This window comes from Colobus angolensis, unplaced genomic scaffold (genome assembly GCF_000951035.1).
Source record: "Colobus angolensis palliatus isolate OR3802 unplaced genomic scaffold, Cang.pa_1.0 Scaffold38, whole genome shotgun sequence".
NCBI classification, from domain to species: Eukaryota; Metazoa; Chordata; class Mammalia; order Primates; family Cercopithecidae; genus Colobus; species Colobus angolensis.
In genome coordinates, this window is record NW_012117154.1 from 1,905,633 (window position 1) to 1,917,125 (window position 11,493).

An 11,493-nucleotide genomic window follows, 5' to 3' on the forward strand; every position below is an offset into this window, starting at 1 on the left:
AGAAATCACCTAAACGCTTCTCAATTTTGGAAAGATCAGCCAGTGAAAAAGGGACATGTACTCTGACTAGCCCCTCTGCCCCAGCTACCTCTCGCAAAGGTGCTAACACTATAGGAGGGTGTGGGGCAAGAGTGGGGGCATCATTAAGGCACTTAGAGCGGGTGTGAGCAAAGACAGGGGACTCAAGACAGCCAGTTGGGGGCCCCAGAGGAGGCACAGAACCAAGTGGATTACTAATAGATAAAAAGGAGGAAGGAGGAGTCTGGATGGGGGGAAAAGGAAGAATGTAGGGTGGGGGTGAGGGTACAGAAACAGAAGGAAACCCTAAGTCCTCCGACTGAACAGAAAGGAATGAAGACTCCTCTTTTTCGGGTTCCTGTGAGCCGGAGTCCTTGGCCAGCATAACCTGAACCAAAGAACACTGGCTACACAAGTCGGGACCAGAGCGTAAGGCCCAAAAGCCTTGTATGTAATTAATTTCAGACCACTTGCCTAGCCGCTGGCAGAAATTGCTGAGGTCAATCAGAACATTGCAATCTAAAGTGCCCTTTGGTGGCCACTGAGACTGATTGTCTAGTTTATATTGAGGCCATGCCACAGTGGAAAGGAAAATTAACCGCTGTAAGGTTTTTAAATTGGCTAGGAGGCACCCTAAAGGGGTGCTCTTTAGAAATTTGAACTGGGGGTTTCCCATTTGTCTCCTCTTTATTTACACAATGGAGATCTCTGCCTGGCTTCAAAACGTCCTTTGAAATCACCAGAGACAGACTGGAGGCTCTTGGAGCCAAGGTGGAGATTACCTTCAGGCGACGGACATCTCCATCCTGAACGGGTCTCCCGAGCCACTTGGTGGCTCAAAAATAGGCCTCGGACCTGCGCAGGATTTTTGGCCGAGGGAGGTAAAAAGGAGACAAGGGCACCTTGATGTGGGGGAGGATTTCCTGGGGAATGGAGACTCTATGAAACAGGCAGGTCTCGCCTCATTTCTCTCTAGTCCCTGGCAGCAGCTGCCCACAGGAAAGAGAGCAGGGTCTTTGCTAAGATTCACTGGGGTTCCAGCACTGCATAGAAACAGGTAGCTAAGTACCCCAGCAGTTGTCATCATCTGTACCTAAGAGAAAGGAAAACCTCCCGTGTGATCAGTTTTTTTTCTTTTTTTAAGTAATCATTTCTTGAGAGAAAAAAGTGAAGAAACTGAACTTACCCTTTGCATGTACTAGGAGAAAGAGAAAACACAACAAAACATACACACCTGACCCCTAGCTAACCTTTCTCAGGATGGGGATGGGAGGGTCCTGTCTGGAATCGCAGAAGCTGGGGCTGCCTAAGGTACCCCTACACCCCTGTTTCCTGGAATCTGCTAAAAGAAAATGGAAAACCAGCCGAGATATTTGACTGAGGTTTTTTAAGAAAACATATTCTCGGTTTGGGTTGTTTTCTGAGGGGAGGGTTGGAGCGATGTGGTTTAAGTAAGAAAATTGCTTATGAACAGTGATGGAAATAATGACTCTCTTCACTGTTCCACATGTCTCTGGCTATAGTTACAGGAAACAAAGTGGAACAGTGTTTGCAAATTATCTGGGGAACGCGGGCAGAGTGGACAACTGATCTAAAAGGCTGGAGCCAAGAAAACATCACCGCGTCAGTGATCAGGGTAATTCTATGGCCGGAGCATGTGTTTAGTTACTTAAGTGGAAGGTGGGGACAATCTTATTTCTGGAGCCTGGCTAGACTCCAAGATGAAATAAGAGAACCTACATCATCTAGTTTGTTGCCCACACTCCCTAGAGACTAACGCATCTCAGGTCTCTCTGACGTCTATCCTGGTGAATCTCAAAAGATTTATTTTCATGCTCTTTTAATAAGGTCAGTCAACCAAAATCTAAACTACTTGACTTGACTTTGAAAATGGTTTTAGAGAATTACAGTTCATTGTATAAGAGCATGAACAGTTGCCATTATCTTTGAATAAACCCAATAAATAGTATTCACAAATGCTAAGACACAGACAATTTTAGTTGTTCGAGCAGCAGAATTTGTTTTTCTCTGGTGTATCTTTGTGGTTACCCTTTATGATGTCACGTGTCTGCTACCATCTATCTATTCAGGGAAAGATAAACAGAGGGCAAACCGTATTTGTTTTTACCTTTTGCGTTAAAGACACAAAAATTGTGCTTAACTGCCTTCACCAATCAGTAGAACATCCTGAATTCCTGGAGATCATGGAGCTCAAATGGTTAGGATGGGCCGTGTGTACAGAGTCAGTCATTCAATAATTCATTGACTCTCTCAGCCAGTCAACAGGTATTACACATCTGCAAAGTGCCCGGCACTGGGCTAGGCTCTGGACATTTCAGAATGAATAAGACCCCACTTTTGAATGATGCAAAGAGCTTTCCAGCTACACAATGACATTCGTAATGTCACAGGCAGTCCGAGGAGGGAGTGGTTACTTCGCAGAAGTCACTAGAGAAAAAGAGTATTTATGCAGGGCCTACAAGGATGGGAAAAATTTTGGCAGGGAGAAACAGAGGGCTAAGGAGCTCTAGAAAGATGAGTTTCCAAGTATAAGCAAACTGAGGAAACTGGAAATGAGGAAAATGGGGTGGCCACCGTGGCTGCAGCGTGGGAAATGCGGAGCGGAGTGGTGGCAAATGAGCCACCGACAAATCGCCGAGTTTCTTCAGAAGCAACAAGTGGGGGATTTTCTCTGTAGTAGCTGGGAACCAAAGAAAACGTGTGCATGGAGGCAGAGACAGTCAGGGATCTGATCAGAAAGTTCAGTGTGCTGTCGGGTGAGGAATGCATCACACAGGTGGGTTGGAAATACTGGGATAGGAGGCAAGAGATACAGACTTGAGCAGATGTCTGAGAGGGAAGCAGTAGGTTGCTGAGTGGGGCATTGCCCAGGCCAAGAGGAGAAGGAGGTAGCTGTGCAGTGGGGGCAGGCCACCCCTCTGGACTCTGTCCTGGCCCCACTCTTGGCAGCTATGGGACCAGCTATGGGACTCTTAACTCCAGTCCTCCTGTGACACATCTTTTCTTCTTCTTTTCCTTTGTTTCACACTTAAGCTTTGAAGATGTAAAGTAGGACCAGAGGGTGGGAAATTCAGGAACCTTGAAATAAAAGACCTTTCTGTTTGCTTTTCATTTCCTAAAAAGGAAGTCCTCACTGACTGTTCCTGTAAGGGATATTAAGCTGCGTGGATTATAGGCGATTGTCACACAGCAATTTGGAGCAGGAAGCACACGAAACCCTAGAGCTAGCCTGCATGCAACTAATTGAAGCCCTTGATTAATTGGACGGCTTCTACCTTCAGGAGAGAAGCAAATACTAAGAAAACAAATTAGCACCTGGAATTTAACAGCTTTCCTTTTTTGGTGTGGGGGCGGGTTATATTCAGAGCGCACTGATGACTGATGGCTCATCCCATAGGCAGGACATCTTCACAATCCTCTGAGGCAGAGTGGTGTGGCGGAAACGGAGTTGGCAGAGGCGTCAGACCTGCCCGGGTTTCCATCCCAGCTCTAGCATGCATGGGCCGTGTCGCTTGGCAAGCAATCTCACCACTCAGAGCCTTGATTTCAGGATTAAAAAAATAATAACCTATTCAACAGAATCATTGTCGAGAAGATTAGGGGTTTGTGCAACGGCTCACCTGGTGGATACTCAACAGGAATGAGTTCTCTTTCTCAGTTCCTGCCTACGGATCTACAGACACTTAGCTTAAAAAACTTTGATTATGGCCAGTTGCCTCATCTACCTCATACCAGCAGAGGAATGTGTTTTCCCTGCTGTGGAGGAACAGAGGTAAAGGTTTTCCAGGTTTGAAGCAATCATACAAACAAAATAGGAGCCCAGAGACTTCTGGACAGCTTTGGAAGGAGAGGCACCCATTCCGGTTTCAGAAACGCCAGCGCCATCTCTTGGAGGAGCATGAAATTGGCTCCACAGGCTGAAGAAGCCTCCACTGGGCCCCAGGTTGGTTCAGCTGGTCCTCCCCTTCCTTCAAGTGTAGTTTCAGATGGGAACCCCAGGGCTTCTTCCCAGGGAAACAGTGTTAATTATTTCTTTATAAAGGTCCTGCATACCTTTGTTCATCTCTCTTCCAATCAAACCATTCTTTTTCTCTAATTTCATTGGGTCCAGTATTTCCAAATTTCAGTCCCAGTTTGTAAATCTACAACTCAGCCCAAACCTTCAAAGACTGAATTTTCTAAGTGGTTAGTTATCCTTCTAACACAGAGGGCCTTCATTCTAACACCCTAGCAGAGGCGGGGTAGCCTAGCACTCAAGATCCTGGACTCTGAAGCTAGACTACTGGGGTTAGCATCCCACCTCCACTCAGCCTTCCAGCTGTGTTACCTTGGAAAGTTACTTGACCTCTCTGTGCCTCAGTTTCCCCACCCACAAAATGAGGCTGACAGCAGACACCACCTAGAAAGGTTGTTGCAGCATTACGGGAGTTTATACCTGCAGCACTCGGTGCAGGCCTGTGATGGATCATGAGCTAAGTGCTTGCCATCATCTTGGTTTTCAGTGGCTGTTCCCTTACACAACACATACAACGTTAGGCTAGGATTTCACTTGACTTGTCTAGTTATCCACCAGGCGGTGTTTCTGTAGCATGGACAGTAAAGACAGCGTAGATCTGGGCCACACTCAGAAATGCACATTGTTAACACACAAACCCCGTGATTCAGAAGCAGGTGGTCTGGAGGCTTCATTTTTAGAGCTGCTGCACTCAGTTTTGAGCTTTAGGGGGCTGGGACTAGCTCCATCCATCTCAGACTCCAGCCTGCGTGCAGCGAGCACCCGGCCCCACGAAAGTGCTCAGCTCACATTGCTTTCCTTCTCCATCTTCTTTAATACATGATCTTGGAGTGAACAAATGGGAGGCTGACAATATTACACTAAAACAACAGGAGTTTCTGGGCACCTGAGGAGCACAATGGTCTCTTATCTTCTCTTTACTCCATTAGGAGTTAATGTGCCTACATTTTCCTTATTAAATCTGAGGTGCTTTTCTGAACTCTATCTGAGAAGGAGATGAAATAATCGAGTGTCTCAGACACAAACACATGGAAACAGGTTCTTGGTGAGAGTGGTGGGGACTCTGACTCCAAATGTAATGATTTTTCACTAGAAAGGAATGATGTTTTCCTTCATTAGAAAGCAATGATGTCTTTGGTGGTTGCATCAACGACCAAACATGTGTAACAAACTGCTTCTTTGAACTTCAGGACATCTGATTAAGAGATAGAAAGCAAAGTAAGCCTTCACAGATGGTAATAGCGCTGGGATGCACCATCTTTTGTGACAAACTAAAGAGCATATATTAATAACAGCAATCATATCGGTGTGCCCTTACTGAGGATCAACGAAGGAGAACACGTCTGTTTTTTGTGGAAATATGACTGAAGCCTTCATCCAGTGATGTTGGCCGGCCCTGCTCTCCTCGTGCCATCAAACACCTCTATGCTGACTCAGTAGAGCAGCACAGCCCCTGTGTGGAGAGATTCCCACGCACCGTGGGGAGAGGGACCAAGCCTGGGCCCTGGAGGGCACAGCCGGTGCAGTCTGCAGGAGGCTCCTGTTTCAGTGACTGTGATGACCCCACACCCCAGGGGCCATCTGTAGATCTGCTACTCCAAAGTTTCTCACAGTGGCTCTTCTTTGGGGGTTATTCTCCAGTTAAGAGGGGGACCAAGTGCAAACTTCTCCCATCAATATGAACTGCAATATGATATTGCAGCAAACAAAACACACATACACACACACACACACACACAGTCATCCAGAAGCATTTAAAAAGAGAAGTGTGTACCCACACATTTAGTCCCAAGATCTCTTTCTAGGCTCTGTCCAGGTTCGTGGTGGAAGCCTGTCCTCTGCATACTGGCTTCCCCAAATCTTGCCATAGTTCAGAGCAGGGGAGTCCTTTCTCCATCTTTTGGCTCAGATCTACTGTGGAGTGTGAGAGAAATATTAAAAGTAATGATCCTTGATGGTTAAAGCTGCCTCATCAAGTTCTTGCCCCTGGGTTTAAATAAAGTCTCCTGTTAGATAAGGATGGAGGGTGAGAGAAACCGAGAGAGACAGAAAGAGAGAGAGAAGAAGGGAAAGAGGCAGAGAAGCAAGGACTCTGTAGGGAAAGAAAGAGCTTGGACATTAAATTGTTTTATGAGTATTTGTTCTATTCTTCCTAAGCACAAGGTTTGTCCCAGGTGCCTTGGGGGCAAGAGAGAATTTAAGGGGTGGCAAGGGGCCACTGTCCCGCATCTTGGGGACGTTGTAGGCAGGCAGGTAGGTATGTGCTAAGGTTCCTGGGTCCTGGAGATGCCAGGCAAGTTGGAAAATGCTGAAGAGGAGGCTGGGGTGGAGAGGGGTCATTTTGGCTGAAGCTGGTTATGAGAGGCTTAGAAGGTGAAAGTGTCTGTTGTACTAGACCCTGAAACGGTCCAGTACAAGACTGTTCAAGAGGTCCTTGAACAGTCTGAGTGACAACACCTAGGCTGTTCAGCCCCAGAGGCCAAAACCAAGACATGTCTGTCCCAGGGGTTGGGCCTGGGGGCTGGAGCTGTGGATGCTGACCCTTTCATGGGCATGGGGACAGGTGAAGAGCAGGAGACAGGCAGGCAGGAGTATGTGCCAGCAGCAGCCCACAGCCATGACGCCCGTGCCAGGCCAGCCTGTGGGGACACTGGACCCCTGAGAGAGACATGGAAGCTACCGCCAGCAGGAGACTTGAAGATGGTCAATTCTGATGTCCTCTTCTTCTTAGGCCTGGACCTGTGGACACAGGCTCCAGCCAACAGCAGGAGGCACGAAACTCATTGGTCCCAATCTTCTTCCCAAGTCCCAACAGCTTTCAGGGGGTTCTGTGACTGGTCCCTCACTTCTAGCTGCACAGCCAGCCCTACACTGACTCTGACAGATGAAAGGCCTCAGAATCCCCATCTTCAATTGTACTGCACCCAACTTGTGGAAAGCAAAACAATATTAAAAATACTTTTTAAGAAACTCTAGAATATATTGTCATCAAGGTGATCACGGTTCTGCTTATTTTTGGTAATCGGAACCCCTTTTACCTGAGGGGCTCCAATTACCAAAAATAATGAGCCCCCTTTGCCCAGACCCTAGCAGGGTCTGAGTCTCAGAGTCCATAAAACGAGGCTATGGTCTTTGGGGAGTTCCGCGTGGTGCCACAATTGGCCTCTGAGTTACTCTAGAGTGATACCTGCAGCTTGGCAGTAAAAGACCAGAGAGGTCATGTGTGCGGACTCCGCGCGCCCTCTGCAGGGGCAGGTGCGTGAGGCTCTAGCGCCACCTCGTGGGCTGTGGGATTCGTGCCCATCTCCTCCCTGGCCAGGAGTTCCACTGGAGCCAGGAAATCTTTGGGCTCAGGCTGTCCTTTTAGAAAAGCTTGTCACATTGGTTCTTCTTTAGTGGACCTTCTGCAGTAAAAAGGGGTGAACAACTCCAAACTTTTCCCCACCTACAGGGATTGAAAGGCTGTTTCAAAGGAATTAGAGCTCTGAGAATGCAACCCACAAAACACACAATAGCATATACACAGAGATGCACACAGAAACATATACACACAGGGACACACACACACACACACACACACACGGACAGGTAGACACCTGGCCACAAACACACACACAGAGATGCACACAGAAACATATACACACAGGAACACACACCAGAGATACACACGCACACACGGACAGGCAGACACATGGTCACAAACACACAGAGATGCACACAGAAACATACACACACAGGGACACACACCAGAGATACACACGCACACACAGGCAGGCAGACACATGGTCACAAACACACAGAGATGCACACAGAAACATATACACACAGAGACACACACCAGAGATACACACACACAGGCAGGCAGACACATGGTCACAAACACACACACACACAGTGATATTCAGCAAGGGAAGGGTGCACCCACAGGCTCAGTCTTGAGACCTCTCTCCAGGCTCCTGGGTGGACTGGGGAGCAGTCTCCTGCCTGCTCACAGCACACAGCCTCTACAAATCTTGTTCTATTCCAGAGTGGGAGAGGAACGTTAAATCTGATGATCCCCGATGGCCAAGGCTGCCTTATCAAGATCCTGTTCACGATTTAATGAGAAAAGATGCCTCTTGTGCCATCAGCAGATAAGGCTGCAGCCCTGGGCGTTCCCGGGAGAGTGAACAATGGAAGCTCCCAGGATGCCTCTATGTGAGGTAGGATGGTTACTTGCCCAGTCCCTGCCTGCCAGGCCCTTATCTGGGAGGCACTGAGTCAGGTCGCACCCTCCTGTTTTCCTAGCTGGGGCTGCGGCCCACCAGGCCTCTGAAGGCCTTCCTGGTAGGGATTGGTGGAATGGCGGCAGTGGCAGGGGGATGTTGACGGTGCATCCTGAAGTACTCACTGCACCTTTCCCAGAGAAAGAAAAGGACGCCATGAAAACATTTCACCCTAGACATGGTTTACCCTCGGGAAGGCTGATGTGAAGGAAGTTCCAGGGGGCCAGGGATAGAAAAGGATTTAGAAAGATGAAGGCAACAGACAAACAATACTTACAAAGTGCCCAACGTCTGCAAGTCCTGATAGTCACAGGGAAGGACGTCGGCTGGCAGGAAACCTTTTAGGCCTGCGTGTCAATCTTGCACTGCTGAGCTGTGTGACCCTAGGCAGGCTACTTAACCTCTCTGCACCCTGGCATCTCCATCTACAAAATAAAGCTTCTAACAGCACAGGCCTCACACACTTGTAGTGGAGACCCCATGAGTCAACAACATGTTTTGACCTGAGAAAATAAATGTGGGTGCCCTTTAGGCCTGTCCCACAGAGTTACACACCCAAAAGACCTCAGAGTGGGTCCACACCGCTTACACTAAGTCATACAGGCCTTGATTAATCGCCACTTGAAGGGAGATGGGGAGAAAGAGCCCCACCACATCACAGCTAAATTTACTAAGAAAGAAACTCTTTGCCCACTTATCTTTTAAAAGTGCCTTACAGCAGAGGCAGACCCAACCCCTTCCTCTCTCTCCAGCCTCACCTCTCCTCCTAAAACTCAGTTCCTCCTCACGCTCTCCGTGCCCGGCCCCGCCCATGCATTAGATGCCCTGAAGAGCTTTTTATTTTTATTTTTATTTTTATTTTTTATTATTGTACTTTAAGTTCTAGGGTACATGTGCATAACGTGCAGGTTTGTTACATATGTATACTTGTGCCATGTTGGTGTGCTACACCCATCAACTCGTCAGCACCCATCAATTCATCATTTATATCAGGTATAACTCCCCAATGCAATCCCTTCCCCTTCCCCCCTCCCCATGATAGGCCCCAGTGTGTGATGTTCCCCTTCCCGAGTCCAAGTGATCTCATTGTTCAGTTCCCACCTATGAGTGAGAACATGCGGTGTTTGGTTTTCTCTTCTTGTGATAGTTTGCTAAGAATGATGGTTTCCAGCTGCATCCATGTCCCTACAAAGGACGCAAACTCATCCTTTTTTATGGCTGCATAGTATTCCATGGTGTATATGTGCCACATTTTCTTAATCCAGTCTGTCACAGATGGACATTTGTGTTGATTCCAAGTCTTTGCTATTGTGAATAATGCCGCAATAAACATACGTGTGCATGTGTCTTTGTAGTAGAATAATTTATAATCCTTTGGGTATATACCCAGTAGTGGGATGGCTGGGTCATACGGTATATCTAGTTCTAGATCCTTGAGGAATCGCCATACTGTTTTCCATAATGGTTGAACTAGTTTACAATCCCACCAACAGTGTAAAAGTGTTCCTATTTCTCCACATCCTCTCCAACACCTGTTGTTTCCTGATTTTTTAATGATGGCCATTCTAACTGGTGTGAGATGGTATCTCATTGTGATTCATAAAGCAAGTCCTTGGAGACTTACAAAGAGACTGAAGAGCTTTTGAAAAGGACCAATCCCTGGTCCCTACCTCAGGCATGTCTGAGCAACTGTAGATTTTAGAAGCTCTGAGGAGGTTTCACATGCATTTAGGGTGGAAATCACTTGTAAGTATATTTTTAACTGTTCCCTTTAAATATGAATCAATGGACCACTTATGGCTTCTGCTAATTCTCTTACATACGCCCATGGTTCCTTGTTGCAGTATCATTTGTATAATAAAAAGATTGGAGACAACCAGAAAGTCCATCAATGGGGGGAAAAGTAAATAAAATGTAGTTCATTCAAGCAATGGAATACTATGCAGCTCTGAAAATGGAATCATGAAGCTTTCTATGCACGGATGTGGAAAGTCTCCAACGTACAGTATTAAGTGGAAAAAGCAAGACATATAGTAGTGTGCACGTTCTATATTTTACATAAAATGTGAATAAAGACAGCTTATATTCATGTTTTCTCAGATATACATTTTAAAAAACTCTAAAAAGATGCACAAAGAATGGTCTAGTAGTCATTATGTGGGGTCTGGGAAGGTGAGAGACAAGGTGGGATAAAGCTTTTCATTGTACATTATATTTTCAAATTTTTGAATTATGTGAACATGTCACTCATTCAAAAATTGAATGTAAAAAAGGTTAAGAAAGAGAACAAAGCAAGGGCTGAGGCACATCTCCACTGTCTTCCCCATGGCCCTCTCAGAAGTGGATCACACCTGGTGCCAGGCAGGCAGACAGAAATTGCTGTGGCCTGAGCAGAGCCTGGGTCCAGCCAGCATCTGTGCAGCCCACGTCCTCCCAAGGGAGTTTCTCTGTGCTCTGTTTTGAGGGGATGGTCCCGGTACTGGAGTTGCAGAGCCAAGCCCTTGCTTCTTGCATACCCGTGAGGCTGCCCTGTTTACTCTTCCTGTAGGGAGGGCATTGGCAGAGGCCTCTGGCCTGTAGAACCTTTGGGAGCTGAGCCACAACTCACTTTTTGCTACCCTGAGGTCTCCAGTGCCATCCACAACTTCCTTCTGCCACTGCCAACAGCCACAGGTGACGGATGGGGGCCATGATGTGAGAAGATAAGTGTGCACTGGAAATCAGCATGAAGGGGCTTCCAAACACCTGGAGAAACCCAAATCACATGGGGATGGGAGAGTGAAGACTGGAGGGAGGGATATGCAGCAAGCTCTGGGCTCTGAGGGTGCAGGTGGACTGAGTGCTGCCCCACCAGACCTGTTGACGAACTCTCCTTCCAGTGAGGCAGTGAACCTGCAAGCACGAGAAGGTGGTGGTGGGATGGGTGCCATGGAGGAAACAAGGAAGCAGGAGATAAATTGGGGGCCAGGTGGGGTTGCAGTTCTCAGCAGGGTGGGCCTGAGGTGGTGATGGGTGAGGGAGTGAGCCGTGGAATATCCAGGCAGGGACAGCAGCAAGTGAAAAGGCACTGGGACAGGAGTGGATTTTGCGAGTCTGCAGGGCAGTCAGTGTACTGGGAGTGGAGCGGGTCAGGTAGGGCATGGAGGCCACAGAGTCTCAGAAGCCGTCAGAGGC